The sequence below is a fragment of the Alligator sinensis genome, unplaced genomic scaffold (assembly GCF_000455745.1).
Source record: "Alligator sinensis unplaced genomic scaffold, ASM45574v1 scaffold357_1, whole genome shotgun sequence".
NCBI classification, from domain to species: Eukaryota; Metazoa; Chordata; order Crocodylia; family Alligatoridae; genus Alligator; species Alligator sinensis.
Genome location: NW_005841942.1, coordinates 2,112,574 through 2,130,740, shown reverse-complemented (window position 1 = coordinate 2,130,740; position 18,167 = coordinate 2,112,574).

The following is an 18,167-nucleotide window of genomic DNA, read 5'->3' as shown; positions in this document are numbered from 1 at the left end:
TAAGCAGGAGTTTACTTCATCAGATCTAAGGTAGTTAGTCTCTATCTAGCCTTTACCTCAAAATTAAGACATCTAAACTCAGAAGATACTTTTTCAGCATGATACTTTTGACCTAAGTCTGTGAGAACATTTGAATTACAACCTAATGACTGTGTACCTGAAGAGGTTTGCATAATGAAAAGTACAGAACATGTGTACGGGATATGATTCATGAAGCTTCATTTCCTCTATACTTCAGGAGGTTTAATTGTACCTCAATGTATTCATTGTCATTAATATAATTGTTCAATTTTTAATTTATACCAGTTGTGGAATTGATTTAAAAAGAAAAAAAAAAAGAAAAAGAAAAACAACCTTCTTACTGTAAAGATAGGTCAAGCCGCAAGAGAGAGAGTAAGAAACAGAGAGAAAGAGTAACTATTATGTAATGGAAAACAGCCGACTAATAATTCTTAATTTGATGCACAGGGATTTAGTCATACAACTTTCATTAATACTAATGGAGGTGAATGGCCAAAGCCCTGCACATCTAATGGAGAAGGAACCTCTAAATGCTCACTTTGCAGGTCAAATCTGTGTATTTATATTTAGCAATGCTGGTCTGTGTGGGGAATTCTTTATTAACATTTTTCACTTGTCTAATTGAACTTGACATATTAGTATTTATTCAACTGAAAGCAGAAAACTTATAACAGGTTTTTTTAAAAAGAACTTTCATTGAGTTTAGACCATTTTATTTCTCTGTACCTCCATTTCTCTCTTTTCTAGCAGAATAAATCTTTTGCAAGAAATGTAGGGACTGTCTTCTGCAAGATTCAAAGCTAATTATGAAATGCCCTGAAAGATTGCTAAAGAAAGCTTTCTTACATTGCTAAAAATAGTAATTTTTCCCTTTTTAATTTAATATCTTCTAGGCCATCCAGTATCTGTGACATCCAAAGCTGAATGAATTCAGGAGCTGATGAGATCCTGAAAGGTAATGGTTTCAATCAATATCATCGGAATGGAGTAATAACAGTTGTTAGCTTGGATGATTCAGCATCTAGAGAAATCTGCTAGAATCCTGCCCTAGCATTCAATTTTGTGAAGACCACGGCTCCTGTAAGTTGAGTCAAGGTGTGTTCCACTGAAGGAAGAATGTCTTCCTCAGCACAGATATTTGTTCAGCTGTGTGAGGTCAACATATATCCTAATCTTACCACTGGATTTTGGCACAACCACCATCCCAGAACACAAAGAAGCAGGTTCCTCAAACTTTGTGATTCCTTCCATTTGTGCTTGTTCTTCTTTTACTTTGTCCGTTAGTGGAAAGGGTACTCACCTTACTGTAGTTAATACATATGGAACTGTATCAGCTTTTAGGCATATCTTATATTCACCTAACATTTTTCCAAGACCTGAAGGGATGGATGAGTATTTGGTTCTGTAGTACTGCTCCAAGGATTTCTGATCCACTATTTCATCCAGTTGACCGACAAGTCATAGTGCCTGTAGGGCCAGTAAGATGAGCAAAGTCACAGCAAGATTAAAGATCATATAGACTTTCTCTGCCTCAGTGTCATTTTTGCGTCTAAGGATCCAAGTACCTTGAGGTTAATGTCACCTATGATGGCTGTAGTAAGTATCAGGTATATCTGAAACTGATGGTCCTGTATCTTTTTTAAATGGAATTGACTGTCCCATGAGCTCTGTTTCTCTCATCTAGAATCCTTCATCTGATGAGGACTCTGTAAGCTCTTGGAATAACACAGTACAATCCCCTGAGCCCTGTTCTGTGACTTCATGGACTCCTGCAGTTGATCAACAAAATAAAGTGTAGTGACCTTTCTTTTAACATCATTGACATATCTCTTCCTTAGCAGGACACTTGGCATAGCCATGTCCAGGGATTGTGGCACCGTCCCCCTTTCCCACCTGGTTGTTGCTATGGGTGCTGGTGGAGCCCTTCCCTTTGTTCATTGCGTACATTAATTCTATTTATTTTTGGTTGTAGTTTCTTGACAGTGTGGATTGCATCCATATGCGCTCATGTCTGATAGGGCTTGGAATTACTTCTGATTACCCTTTGTTGTTGCTTAAGTAACTCTGATTGGCAGGTTTGTATGACAACCTTCTGGAGTGTTAAATCAGGGTCCAACTGTAGTCTTTGTAAGAGTTCTTCATCGTGAAGACCCACAACTAAGTGGGCCCTAATTAGTTCTTGAGATCCCCATATTGGCAAGATTCAATCAATGTATGCAGATATGTGACAAAGATGGCCACTGGTTCTGAAGGCTCCTGTTTACAGAGACTGAACCTAGTTTGCTCATAAATAACATTTCCTTTGCCCAAAAACATTTCTTTTGCCCCAGTTAGTGCCTCTACCACATCAGGATATGACTTTTTTTCTGCATTTGTAAGAGGCAGCGACATCAGAATTTTATCAGCTTGATCCCCCATTGAGTAGGTAAGAGTACTTACTTGGTAAGGTTCAGACTTTTAGTCCAGACCTGATAGTTCCCTGAAGTGGTAAAAACATCTAATCCATCTACGCCACATTCCAGGAGATTAGAAATCAGACTGATTTGGTGGTGTAACATTAACTGCCTGCATTGTCTCTGTAGCCAGCCTCTGCCCTGAGCTGGAGTCAGCTGCTGCTGTTGCTTGGTTTGTCATTTGGGAATCACTGAATTGCTGACTGGTGTTTGTGTTCTTCTTGGTGGCAGGATTCAGCTGCTCCTGACACCATGTGCTATCTCATAGTTCAGGAAAAGGCAAGGAGACTTCTTGCTCTCAAAAGGACTTTCTGGCAACAACTAACACATTCACAAAGATGGCTGACAACTTCCTGTTGATGTCATCATGTCAGCCCTCAAGAAAGGAGTTAATCCTTACGACTACACTAAAGCCTCTACTTTACATAGACTCTCTAGTTAAGCATCTAGGGTCCAGCTGAATTCACAATAAAATTCATGAGAAGCCTAATGTTGATTTCAGTGAAAGCTGAATTAAATTCTCAAAAAGCTAGGTGCTGTAGTGACAGAAGGTAAAATCTTTTTGTGTTCCTTTGCTGATTGGCAGTTCTTAGGACCTCCAATAAATTAGTGAATGATATGATTTCCTCCCTTATATAATTATCTGCAAAGTTTGCTTGAGAGTTTTTTTTTCCTATTTTGTGTGGGACAAAAGTTATATGGCATGAGGGGGACAACTAAACATTAGTAGTAAAACAAATAGCAAACTCTGCCTGAAAGTTTGCAGTAGGGTTGGGATGTTGTAACCATGATGTCCCAGGAAATGTCTGAGAGGTAAGGATTTTTTGTGATATCTTTTACTGGACTAACTGAATAATTGAGAGAGCTATTGGATAAGGTTTCAGGCATCAGGGCTGTCTTTTGGTTTATTAGATTCTAAAATAATATAGACTCTTATCTATTTCAGCCAAAGCAACACTTATTTTAGGCCCTAGAGCCAAGGAAAGGCACCTGATACCTGAAACCCTCCCAACTATACAGATGGTCCAATAAAAGATATCACAAAAAAAAACCCTTGCCTGTAAGGTTTTCATTTTCCTCAACTTTCTGCCAAAACTGATACTTAATAAAATAGTGGTTTGAGGAATATCTACCTTCCACAAATGCTGTTATGAGAAACTAAACAGAAACACTACTGGTCCTCACCTGGTATAATTCTATCAAAAGGGTTATTTCAATGACTATCTTGACAACAGAAAGATACATCTACTGGCAGTCAATCTCAAGATGGTCTTGGCTGCCAGCATGGAACACAGGATGGAACATGTGCAGAATTAATGAAACTAGAAAGTTGGATGTGTTTAGTGGTGCTTCTGCTAAATCTAAAAGGTGGGAACTCCTTTTTTCAACCTTCTGAGCAGCCTCTTGGCCTTGAGACTAAGGCACATATTTAAGTAGCTTCTACTCTATTAACTAAAGAAGAAAATAAAATATTCCTTTCTTAAAACACTCTACGCTTAACTAGTTATTCCTGAATCCACTGGAGGAAAATTGACCAAAATCAATTTTCCAGAAGCTAGACAAACATAGAATAATCAGCCTCTAACTAATGAGAGACAGTGACGTATCTGAGCAGGATGAAATCCCCCCAAAATCTTGCAGTAAACAATGCTAAGAATACCACAGTTAGCATGAAAAAAGAATAAAAAGATTCCAAAACTAATAGCTTCATATTAATGTGATAAGCAGTATACCAAAACAAAAAACTGCCTGTACATTTTAACCAAAGATGTGTGAATAGCAAATCATTCTGTTCATTTATTATTCATTATGAGTAGCAAATTATTCTAATAACATTCCCAATGCTATTAATATTCTAAAGATAGGTCTTTCAGGCAAAGGAATGGCAAAAGAAAGTGTGATCATTCATCCCAATATATTTTTAATAAACTTTATTTAGAATAAGGGGGAAATAATTACAGTAAACCAAGTCTTAAAATCTGTCTTCAGTAAGTGACCATCTCCTCTAAAAGACCATCACAAATATCACTAAGGAATTAGGAAGTATAATTTAAATGGTCACTTCTTTAGCACCATCTAGTACAAAATAAAGTAGTAGGCAACTGTCAATCTTCTGGATCATGGTGTATGCATAAGAGGTCTAGTCAGGTGCCTGATGACATTGCTTACATCATGTCCCGCAACCCTTGCACCAAAACTTTTGACGCATATGCTTAGGCAAGAGTATAGAGGTGTGGAGGCTACCTAAGACCTACCATCCCACCTTTAGACTATTGAGGCAGAATCCAAAGTCCAGACCGAGTCCAGACATTCAGTTCCTTGATGGCTGTATCTTCTGCCAGACAGCAACAGAAAAGAACTGCTGCTGATTGGCTAATGCCACAGTGAGGGCACATTTCTGTCAGGGTGATATCCCTTAACATTTCTCCAAGTGAGGAATACCCACAAGGCAGTGGGGCCTAAGGTTTTGAAGGCACCCTATACTCACCTTACTCGGGAGGTTGCAACATAGTGGTATTTTATAGGCACTACCCTGCCTCTAATAGCTCCACCACATTGCAGCCTGGCCTTCCAGTCATCTTGAAAAGACTGCTTGATGTGCTTTAGGTTTCAGCACTCACTGAGTATACACTCTGACATAGTAGAATCTGTAATTCATATAGCTGTACATATTGCTTTAATTTTATTGTTAACTGAAGCAGCAGACAGCAGTTAAATCTAATGCACTTGACATGTTTATTTCCCTTCTGCCCAGGGTAAATTGGAACATAGTCTTTTCATACATTAAAAGTCTGCTTTTAATGAGTGTTAGTATTTCAGGTGTTTTATAAAAATTGAAAGTATTTAAATATCAGTGTCTTAAATATTTTGTAAACAAAATATCATTGGGGATTTCATAAACCCGTGGCTTTAGGGAACATACAGCATTCAAAGCATCAGCCAGCCCCTCCTTCTTCCCTTTCCTTCTCTTCCTTTTTCCTCCCTTCCTTTCCTCCCACCTCCCACCACCAAACAGAGCCCACCCTAAACAGAAATTTCTGTGACCCACAGAGAAGTTGTATGGCCTCAGGAAGATCAACAAAAACTTTGATATTACCAATCTCATTTAGCTGGCAGGCACTCCAATACTATAGTGATGGGTGGCAATATAAAACCTGCGATGATGAATGGGATTCCTTACAGCTTTTCAAGCAAAATTTTCAAACACCTTTATTGTAATGGCTGCAATGACATCCTGAGCAATGAGTACCATGAACTAATCATGCATTATGTATAAAGTGGTTTTTTTTATCAATTTTGAGTCTGCCACCTTTTAATTTCATAGTCCCTCCCACCAATTATCCTGTCCTCACAAAGCTTTCATTTCACTCCAACACTAATAATATATTCCTCCCTAAAGAGACCACAGTTGTTGTCACACATTGGGCATATCTACACATCACCCAACAGTGACATTGTTACCGCACCATGCTTTAGTACTTCCTTTTGGAACCACCAAATACTGTAACCACCTATACTGCACCGTGCTCACGGCACACAGTTAGTTTTTGCTACTACTTCACTGTAGCAGTGTGCCACTATGGGGGAGGGTGCCACTATGGTGAAGTAGCTGTCACTCATATGTAGAGTCATGTGATCACTACATTGCCGTAGCACACTGTATGGTGATATATTGCATCGGTATGGCAATGTAGGGTGACATGTAGGCGTGGCCAATGTGTGTTAAGTCACTGAGAAGCTAGTTAAATCCTTGGGTGGTTAGCTTATGATAAACTCTGGTTCCTTGGTCAGGCTACAATAGGTACCTATACAAAGTCTATTTGGGAGGAGGTATCAGGTGGGGTTCCCCAGGGTCTGTCCTGTGTCTGGTATTGTTTATAATCATCACTAATGATTTGGATGATGGGATTGAGTGTATGTTTAGCAAAGTTATGGATAACTGCAAGTGGGGTAGCATTGCAGATACTCAGGAAGGTAGATCTAAGATGCTGAATGACTTGGATAGACTGGAGAAATGGTCTTCAATCAATCAGAAGAGATTCAACAAGGACAAGTGCAAGGTCCTGCACTTGGGATGGAATATTTGCATGTACCAATACACACTGGAGAATTATTGACTAGGTTGTGGTACTGTTGAGAAGGACCTGGGAGGTTACAGTAGACCACATATGGAATATGAGCCAACAGTGCACTCTTGTTGCAGATAAAGCCAACAACATACTGGAGTGTATTAACAGGAATCTCTTGCAAATCAAGGGAGGTGATTTTTCCACTCTATTCAGCACTGGTGATGCCTCACCTGGAGTACTTTGGGCTTCCAGAAGGATGTAGACAGATTGAAGAGTCCAGTGGATGGTAACAAAAATTATTAGCAGTCTGGGAAGTATAATTTATGTGGAAAGGTTGAAAAAATAGGACTATTTAGTTTGGAGAAGAGATTTTGTTACCAAATCTGCCCATTACTTTGGGGTGTGCTCATGTATTAGGGATAGTTTCTAGGGTCTTGGTGATTCTGTCAATGTGCTGCTTGTGTTACTATATGGAGCTGTATTTCTCCCTTCTGCAAGCCCTCACCCCTAGTGGAGCTATCTTGCAGGACTCAATCTCAATGGGACTGGGTTCCTCCAGTCACCAAATCAGTCATACACACAAACACACACAAATTAACGTGACACGCCTGACCTGGCCGGGCTGATCAGCATGGACAGGCTGACACCCTCATATGCCAAGAATCAGTTCATAAGAGCAACAATAAAATGCAGTCAAACACAAGCACACAGGTAAACAGAATCCCTCTGAATCCGGCTGGGTGTCCAGCTGACACCCTCATGGGCCAGCATTCAGTTCATAAGGGCACGTCTGAGTCAAACTGGGTCAATCAGCCTATACAAGCTGATCCCCTTATGTGTTTCAAACTCAGCACGTCCCAATCTTTGGCCTCTTGATGAGCAGACCCCACAATAATTTGGGCTTCACAGGGATCTTTAGCATAGGTAAAAGAAGCGTTGCTGCAGAGCACGGGAGGAAAGAGAAGCAGAGAAGGAAAAATATACCCAATTACTACCAGTTTGACTATAAAAGTTATTTATTGCTAAGCATATGAAATATATAATAGTACTAGTAGTAATAGACATGCAAAAGAAAAACAAACACCAACAATGACAATACTACCCTGGTTTCACTAAGTATTTGGGGAAACTTAGCTCAAGCTTAACTGATACAGTTCAGGTTCAGAAGTTTATGCCTAGAAAGAAGACAGAGAACGCTGGGATCTCACCTAGTCCACGGTACTCAGGCTGCAATCTTCCTCTTCTTCTAGCAGCACACACACTTACAGATTTTTATACCCTCAGTTCAGCTGCTTTGAAGCACCCTCAGTAGTGTAAATCATTGTCTTTTCTATTGACAAGGGGTTATCTGGTTTGGACCATCTCAGGAAACTGATTGATAATCAGGAAACACTTAAGATTAGGGAGTAACCCAAATACTTGGGAGCCAGCTTGAAATTCCTATGGGTGGCAGATATACTGATGGGATATCTCATGGTTACTTCAGTAACAATAGATAGTATGCATCATCAGGATTTTGGATTTTTACTTGTTGTGCACAAGCCTCAGCTTAGCATGACTTTTCCAGATCTTACTATAGTCTTTTAACAGACTTAAAGCAATTATTGGGGTGCTCATAACCTTTTGTGGAGAGGACTTCCACCAGTCGTCTCGGGAAAGATATGACAACACATGGGATTAGGGCTCCAGCAGGCTGGATGCTGTGATGAACCCTTAACCATTGTTCAAATGTTGCCCATACCCCCTCTGACTCGGTCTCTTGCCTCAGCATTCCCTAACCCGGCAACCGAGTTTTAGTCAATCAAGTTTAAATAGGCCTCCCATAGTGGGACCGGGGAATGTACGGCCCGAGATGCCTATTAAACTTAGAGCTGTGTGTGTGTGTCTGGGGGGGAAAAGTCCTTAGTAAATCCAGATTAGAACTGGTCTGATAAATGCTGAGCTGGGTGTGTGTGAACATGGGTTGATTAACATTGGAAGCACAGATTCCCCATCATGCAGTGCTCTCCTGCTTCTCTGGTCCCAGAATTCACTGCAGTCTCTGCTTCAGGCTTTCTGTTTTCCATCTCTCATGTAAATGAGACCTAGGGCAGTTGATTCACTCTTGTCACCCTTATCTGGTGAGGGTCTTAGGTGTGTCTCTCACTGCATCTTAATCAGTTTCGTTTAGGTAGAGGAGGGGAGGGAGGGGGGGGGTGAGTCCTTTGTGAGTCAGACAGACTGCATCCTGTACCAGGGCTGCCCAAGAATACAGAGCTGAGACGTAACAATGACTGAGAAGAAATTTGATAAAAGTATTCAAATACCTGAAGGGAGATTATAAGGGGGATGCAGATAGAGTTTTCTTAGTGGATACAGGAGACAGGACTAACTCCAAATGCAGCGCGGAAATTTTAAGTTCGGGATTAGGAGGGACTTTTTGACTCTGAGGATAGTTAAGCATTGGAACAGGCTCCCTAGAGAAGTTGTGGAATCTCCATCCCTGGAAGTTTTCAAGAACAGGTTAGACAGACACTTGGTTGGAATAGTTGAGTCAGGGATGATACTGCCTTGAGCAGGAGACTGGACAAGATGGCCTTGTGAAGTCCCTTCTAGCCGTATTTTCATAAGATCCCAAGATACCTTTTCCACGTTAATCAACAGATAGACACTCATTGATTCCAATGGGAGCTAAATCATGCTGTAATGTGCTTTGTGTTAAAGGACAATACAGTGTTGCTAGTGAAGGCAATCATTACAGTGAAATCCACTGAACTAAGAGGAAAATCATACTAGATAAGGTTCAGAATGGGCATGGTGGGAATGACTGCCTTCCTACTATTGAAGCTGAGCTGGTGTATGATCAGTTAAAAAAGTTAGACATTTATAAGTCAGCAGGGCTGGATGAACTTGGATGAACTTGATCCGAGAGTGCTGAAGGAGCTGACTGTATATATATATATATACACACACACATATGTGTATAGTGTATATATATGTATATGTGTGTGTGTGTGTGTATATATATATATATATATATATATATATATACACACACACACACACACATATGAATATATATGTAGCTGATATGCGTATATATATATCTATATATAATATCACCTACATTGCTGATCAGTAGGTTCATATGGAAATTTAAGGGTTTTTCCCCCCACTGAATAAACCTCTCTTTCTCCTTGTCATCATATTGCTTAGCTAGTTCGTTTTTGTCAGATAGTATCTCCATTGCTGTAATTGATCCAGAGACTGCTTTGGTATGTACTCTTTTATTGTGTTGATAAAACCACTTATTTCCTTTATTTTGACCTTGCATTCACTTGCCAGGCCTGTTTGGGCTATAGCTTCCTTTGTGTTATATTGCCAGACTATCTTAATTTTAGCAAAATTCTAATTACAGATTAGCCCTTCCTATGTCACTGAAAATGAATGTGTTTGTGCTGGTTTTTACTGTTTTCTGAAATCTGCCATGAACAGTCCTATTATTCTCCACACCCCTTTTTTAAAGGTTTTTCTAAGTGCCTTAATCACTTGTGCTGGAAATGTGGTGTATATTTACTTTACCCCATGTATATGGTCTTGCCATTTCTGTGTTGATTCATTGGCTAGGCACAACTTGATGTGGCTTAGTTGAAACTTATAGCTTTTCCTCTTGTTTTGTACACTACACTAATCTATTCTGACATACAGTTGATTTTTCTTTCATTGAAGTGTTTTATAATATCAGATGCTTCTGGTATACATCAGGAATAAATATCAAGATCAATTTATGCCCAGCAAGACAACAGGAATGCTGCATTCCCCACAAAATGAACACCTAATCAGACAAAATGAGAAGCCTTGAAAAGGAGATATTCAATCACTTTACTTTTAGACTAGAAATCAGAATCTATGGGGACTTGAAAGATGAGACATCAAAGGAATATAGTTTTACTGGCTTCTTCCACAGCACACTCTAGTATATCAATAATCCCATTACCACCTCAGAGTTGGTTTGCTGACCTTGTCTTTCTCAACCCTATATGAAAATCTCCACTCATTTTGGTTGAATTTCTTATCTACTCTATAACTGTTTGAAAATTGAATCCTTGAAAAAGATAGTATAAGATGTTGCTGTCTTCTTGGGCTGTCTCTTCTTAAAGTATCTCCTTATCTATACCAGCACTACTAATACTTTTTTGTTGTTGTTCTGGTAGTTCTTTTAAACACAGAGAATGCATGGAATCCAGTACCCTGTCTCTGACAATGGCCAAAATCAAGTGCTTTGTAAGAAGTGCAGTGAATGCTGTAGTAATTAGTCGCAGGAAAATGCACTTTCATGAAAATCCCTTCTAAATCTTAATAGGGATTTTCTTATGCCCTGACAGATGAGTTTATAGCCCTTTGGTTAACATTAAGAACTGTTACCGGATATTTCTATTAACCTTGTAAGAACCCAGTCATTCTTTAAATTCTTCAGTGACTTTTTGTAACAATATTGTCCACCATCTAAATGCACATCCAAAAATTATTTTCCTTAGTTTTCATTTGATAGCTTAATAGTTTGTACTTCCTCTTCCATCCATCCTCAGATTTGGAAACACGTGTGATAGAGAATTTGCGGAGAATAAATCAATGCCTCTTATCTAGCAATGAGCAGACAAGGTTCTCTGGGTAAATATGACATCTTTTATTAGACCAACTCAAATAGTTGGAAAAAGTCTTCTTAGCAAGCTTTCAGGTTTAAGTACCCTTTGTTAGGCTGAGGAAATATCTGCAATTGGTGTGTGCTCAACCTGCACTCCGCTTATCTAGCAATTATGTTTACTGGGCAGAATTCTATGCCCACACATGTGCCACACAGCTAAAGTAGATGTGGATGCTCTCCCTTGCCTGAATCCTGGGTCCACCCACAACTGGAGAGAAGTGGGGAAATATTTGGCCCCTTGTAAAAAGTGTCCACGCTAGAACCACAGGCCTATTCCTTACTAACACAGCAGCCATCTTACTGAGCCACATAGCCTCTGACTTACTCTCTTTCTCCTTTTCCCACATATCCTCCCTCTCTTGGCTGCTTAGGAGGCCAGCTTCAAAAGAAGAACTAGATAATGCTTAACTTGTAGTCTTACAATTAGAGCACCATGCTGGAATATCAACGTGTTTCAGTTCCAAACTACTGCTGATTCAGGACACCTTGAATCCCGGTGTTCTGCTTCCTGTACAAGGAACATCCTCCTCCTCTGTCTGACACACATTTGTTGTGGATTTTCCTCTAGGTACATTTTCATGACTTACACACACCTACACATTCAGAATGGATGTTTGTACTAAGTAATATGGCTCCCTGACCAGTGCATAGCCTGCCAAGTACACTCAGTCTACACATCCATGCTTGCACATCCACAGTATAGAGATAATAGAAATGCAAATTGTATTTAAGTGTTCAAAACACCACTTACAGAGCTGGAAAACGTCCATGTAGTCCCCCAAAAGATAATTGAATTATGCCCATTGTGCATATGGTAGCCTGTATGAACATGAACATCTGAAGTATTCTTTTTAGTGACTACAAGACTATAGACAGATGAAATCAATATAGAATATTTGTTCTTTCAATAGGAAGGTTCCTCTATTTGAGGAAGCAGCCTGTGTAGAGCAGTAGTGTGTGTCTGAGGGGACTAGTGCCTGATTTGATACGTTTTTCATTTAGACATAGTGGAGAGATTCATTATTTTGGTAAAATATTGCTATTTCATTCAGGGAATTGGTAAATAATACCAGCAGAAGCATTTCTTTCATTGATATAATCTGTCTACACTAGGAGGCTGGTGTATTTTGTTTTATTTTTTGTAACAATACATGGCTATATCTATACCAGAAAACATTTTGAGTATAGTGAAGTCCTAAATTAAATTGGTTGTCAAGCCACATAACAGTTCTGCCAGCATAGGTATATTGGTCTCTAGTATGACTGTTTTTCCTATGCTTTGCCAACATGACTGTGCTGACAGAAGCCCTACAGTCAATAAAGCTCTACTAGTGAAAAAATCCTTTTATGGGGATTGCCTATTACATTCAGAGAATTGGTATAAACTGTACCTGTTAATGAATTATTTTGCCTGTATAAGATGTGTCCTCATCAGCGTAATTTGTTGCTACAGTTTTCTCATACACCTATACTGGTAAATGCTTTTAATTGTACATAAGGCCTCCACTGACTCCTCTTCCTCCTCCCTTCTCCCACAAGGACCTATTTCTAGAGTTTATCTGTAATTATGGGGGTTATCTCTCAGGTCATAAGCAACCAAGGCCACATGAAAATCTGTCTCAGCTCCTTGCCTCAGGGCAAAATAAGCTGGTTAAAAAAAACCTCATATGTGAACCCAAACAAAGCAATTCTCCTGTCCAAAATGGACTGTGGCCCTCAGAAACTTTTCCCTTGCCGTGGTTGAAAGGAGGACACATACAACTCTTATTAAATCCCCTACTGAGTCTTGCGAGAGGCAGGTAGCCTTTAACCCTTCTCATCTGTTCCAATCCGTTTCAGTATCATTACCAGAAAAAACCACCAAACAAACAAACAATTTTGCTTAATACCTCAGTTCAGCTCCCTTGACAATGTTCAACCCACTCTCTGGAAAATAGTTAAACATTCATGTGAAAAGCTCGGGAAAGAATTGTAGTAATCGAATGCATTTTTTCCCTGTGGACAGTTTACATTTCATATTGGGAACCATATCCTTTAGAATGCTTAATGTGTTCAGCAGAGATGCACGGTTGTGTGAGCTGCATGGTATGATGATATGGGTGATAATTCTCTGTATTAAAAATTAGATCAAATATTTTAATACATTTCTACAAATTGGGGTGTGTAGAAAGAAGCCAAATGCCTACAGTATAGCTTTAGATAAATGTGTTTCTGAAGTTTTCCATTTTTAGGTGATGTTGCTTACAGCATACATCACACTGTGTGTTCTTCAGGGAAATACATTATTTTTGGCATTGTCTGAGAAAGAGGTGGACAGTTTAAGTCACGTTATTTGTCAACTCTGCAAAAAACTGAGTATTCAGAACATAACTTCTATATGAATTAGACTATAAACCTTTGAACACTCTCTGAGGAAAAATATATAAGATTTGTAAGCAATTAGCACCATATATAGAAATAATGAAGTGTCATGAAAAAGACAAGTGCCATTTCTCCATAGGTCATTTGGGCTTAGTGAAGTGAATATTATCCACACATGGATAGCTGTATTAAAGATTTCTGAATGGACTAGATTTCGATCCATTAAGACTAGATTATCCAATCATTGGGCACTGCTAGCAATGTGTGTAGGCAGTATACTTTTGTTTAAGAGGTTTGTATAGTTATAAAGACATGTATCTCCTAGTTTCTTGTGACCACATTGTTTCTGTTTCAATGGGATGAAGTTGTAGGGAACTGGAAGACCAAAAATTAAAGGAGGACTCTAATTTCACCTCCCGGAAAATGTTGGAAGACCAGATGGCATCTTTCAAGTGCTTACAATATTTCCAAGTAATATTTTATACATTTGCAGCAACAGATTCAAACTTCTTATGTATTTAAATAGACTTAGCCACCTAAGCATGATCTTACCACTCTGTTTGAGTCCTGAAAATCTATTAATATATCTATTTTTGTAACACACCATTATCTGACTTTTAGAACTGAGTGGCAACCCTCCCTCCTCCCCTCCAAATAATAAAGCAAGGAGGAGGAGGACCCTCTTATGTTTTAGATTAACTGTTCTTCAGAGACTCTAGCTGGGTAGAACAGATTTCCACTGAGGCACCTAAGTCTACTTTTGTGGAATAGGATCATCCTATTGAAGTCTCCTTTCCATTTAGAACTGGCTACTGGTAAATCATGATATTGGCAAGTTATGCTGTATACAATATAAAATGAATTAAAAGTGAAAGATGTCAACTACAGTCATGCATTTCTCATCATTTGGCCATCAACAGTGGCAAAAACAAATGAAAAAGTGGGTTGTTTTTGTTAAACTTAGCAGTTTCAGTATCACAAAGCCATATGAAAACAATTTCATTCTAACCCAGCTATTCTCACTCTTCCCACTACGGCAGTTTATTCCATTCATGTATGCAGGATGCCAAGTTTCTAATATACACCACATCATCAATATTGTAAACATATCACACATCATTCAGCTTTGGATCACACAATAGTTTAAAATATTAACTGGACATTGTGATTAATAATGGCAAAATGGAGATTTACTATAGGATAGCAGGTACCATGGAGTAGCTGCCATATGATAAATCCCCATTCAATTTTACCATAAGGTAAGTAGTTTGTGTGCAAATACCCAACATGTCGCAAGCAGTAAAACCCAATACACTGAGAAAGAAAACCAATAAATAATTGATCTCTAGAATAACCAAGAGTATGGGAGTTTCTCCCAGTGCCCTGCTCTAACTAATAGAATTCATTGTCAGCACCCCACTTGAATTAATCTCCTTGTTTACCTTTTATTTATACTAGAGAAATACTACTCAGGATAGTGGAGTATAGTTAAAATAAACCACTTGACTTTGCCATTTAACCAACTTAAAAATGTTTGCTTATTTTTCATATTCCACTGTCCTGAAACATAAGGGCCAAATTTTAAATTTTCACCAGCAATCTTCCCAGGTATTTAATATTTGCTAATATGATAGTATCTTAGCATTGAATGGCACATTTTTGTGCCAGTGAATGGGTGCACCCAAAAATATTGCAGGTGTAGTTAAAACAGATAGATGGAAAGTGTAAGTTATTAACTTTATATATGTATTTATTATGATGCTCCTCTTTGGCTGGAGGTTGTTAATAGCTGTTTGCAAGTGGATACTTGGTGTGCAGAGAATTTTGGTTTTGATTGTAGTTATGTGCATTCTTCATTCAGGGACTTGTTGGAAAATGCAAATGAGGACTTTGCTTGGAAAGTTCTTTGCATTTCCAAAAGAGAGAACCAGTAGTCAGTAGGAAAAGCTAAAGACAATCAGGCTTCTTCGGAATAGAACTGGCTGGGGTATGGGTAGAGAGTGGAGGAGGGAGGCAGGCTTGGAAACTGTGAGCCTGCAGCTACCTGTCAGAAGAGCAGGACTTTATTCTATGCCAGGGGTAGGCATAATATGGCCTGCAGGCTGGATCTGGCCACATCCTGCTGCCCCTCAGGGTATGCAGCAGGGCTGGGGCAGGTCTGCAGCTGGACTGCCTTTCTAGCCACTGGCCCTAGCCCTGCAGCACTAGTGAGGAACTGCATGTAGAGCCCGACCCAGCGTGCCCCACACCTGCTCCAGACTCACCCATCCAGGCTCAGCAGCAGCAGCAGCAGCAGCGGCGGCTGCCAGGCAGAAACTGTTGCTTGGCGTGGGGGAAAAGTGGCCTGGGTCATCATCACAGCCTGTGTGGTGCATAACTCTGCAAGGCCCAGGGAGAGCTGTTCCTCAAGGTCTGAGTGGAGGAGGTGCAGAGGTGGAGGTGGCCTGGCAGTGGGAGCATCTCCTGCGGTGCCAGCAGCAGCAGTGGGTCCCCCCACTGTGGTGCCAGAAGAGCTGCACACCCACCAGTGGGGATCAGGGTACTGGGTGCGGGAAGCTCTAGCAGATCACCTCCTGCAGCACTCCCCACTCTAGGCCACCTGCCTTACCACCTACAGACCTCCTACCCCCTTCCCAGCCCCCATGGCAGGCACATGTCCAAAGAAGAAACCTTTATTGCCCTCACAGCATACCTCCAACCCTCCCTCTTCCCCCTTCAACACACACAGCCCCCTTCCCCCTCCCCCCACAACGCACAGGGTCCCTTCAGCAAACAGAGCCCTGTCACCACCCTCCCCACCCATCAACAATGAAAAATCCTCTTCCCAGTGTAAAAACTATTTACAAGGTCTTTGTTTTGGTGCCCCAGAGTGAGGGGACTATGGGGTGGGGGTGCCTAGAGGGCAGGCAGCCAGCACCCCAGCTTCTGGCCATTCCCCCACTGGTCTGCACACTGCCCCAACTGTGGTGGGCTGGGGGCTCATCAAGGGGTGACAGCACCTTCTGGGGTGGGTGGCTCCTCCTCTGACTGGCAGAGCACAGGCCCAGCAGGGCTGACATCCAGTCCTGTTGCTGGTCCAGAGAGCTCCAGCTACATACTTGCATGGAGCTGGGGAGAGTAGCAGACCTGGTCCCAGCAGCAGCACACCTGGGGTACGGGCTAGGCCAAAGGCTTCTGTTGGTGGGAGGCAGCAGAGGTCCTTCTCCTAGGCCCAGGTGAGGGCCTGATGCTGAGTAGCTGCCAAGAGACCTTCAGGGCTAGGGATGGGGGCTAGGAAGCAGTGGGCATGAATGAGACTTCTAGGCCCAGGATGGTGTCCGGGGCCCAACAGTCATCATCTGTGGCCTGCACTGTGTGGCCCAGGATGATGTTCTGCTCCTGCAGGACCTGGATCAACTCCCACTCATGGTCTGCCGGGTCCTGTTCCTCCTCCTGGGCAATGTCCTCCCTCCACCACCTGTCCTAGTGGGTCAGGTTCTCCTCTCACCACCTTTCCTTCTAGCCCACATTCTTTTCCTGCCAGGCCCGGGTGGTTCTCTCCTGCTTCGTCTCCAGCTGCTGGAGGAGGAAGGTCCTGTGCATGCTTCTGACACAGCTGGCACATCCCAAGGGCCCCAGTAGTGGGCAGTGGCATCCCTAACCTGGCATCCCTGCTGGCTACTCCAGCCTTTCCCCGACGTTCACATGCTGGGTCTGCAGAGCCAGGAGACAAAAGCCTTTTGTGAGAGTTTGCAACATTTCAGAGATAAGATGTGCTGCACCAGGGTCCATGCATGTGCTACCCAACCTTAGATCAGGGGGCAGCCATGCATGGGTGCCCAGGGACCATGGTAAGTTGGCTGGGTAGGTCCAGACCCAGGCAGCTGCTGGCCGAGCCCCCCATCCCTGCTTACTCATCTGAGGTGAGTGGCCCACTGGGTGCTGACCACAGGCAGCTTGCCTCCCCAAACCTGTTCCCAGGGCAGGGCAGGCCAGGCTGCTTGCATTGCCTGCTGCTGCAACCCCAGACCCCACTGCCCCCACTTCCTCTGCAGGCCAACTGCTCTGCTGTGCTGTTGCCAACTCTACAATGCCTGGAATTAGGGCATGTGGGGCTCCCAGACAACTGGGACAAGAAGCTGGCTGAACCCCTTCCTTCCCTGCTAGGGGCTTCTCCAAGGAGGTGCCCTTGGGCTTCCCCACCCCATGCTGCTGCTGTGCCCAAAGCATGCCTCTGCTGCACGTACCTGGATGGTGCACAAAGAGCTGTTTTTGCAGGCCAACGGGTGCCTGAGCCACTACACCCTGGTGCTGCTCATTCTCATGGTGCCCTGGGCATACCTGTACACTTAGTATGGGACTGGGAGCTACAACAGTGAGGGAGGTAAGCCTGGGGTGCCCCACAAACTCTACTGCTGCCTGGAGGGCTACCTTTGGCAGTGCTACACACCCCTGCCCCCCACTACTGAGGAAGACATCAGCACTGGCATCAACACCTTCCTCGGGGTGTGAGAGGCCTGTGGCTGCCTAGCTGTGGAGGCATGGGCTGCTCAATAAAGTTTTTCTCTGTGTTCCACCTCTCTTTATCCTGTGGGTGTG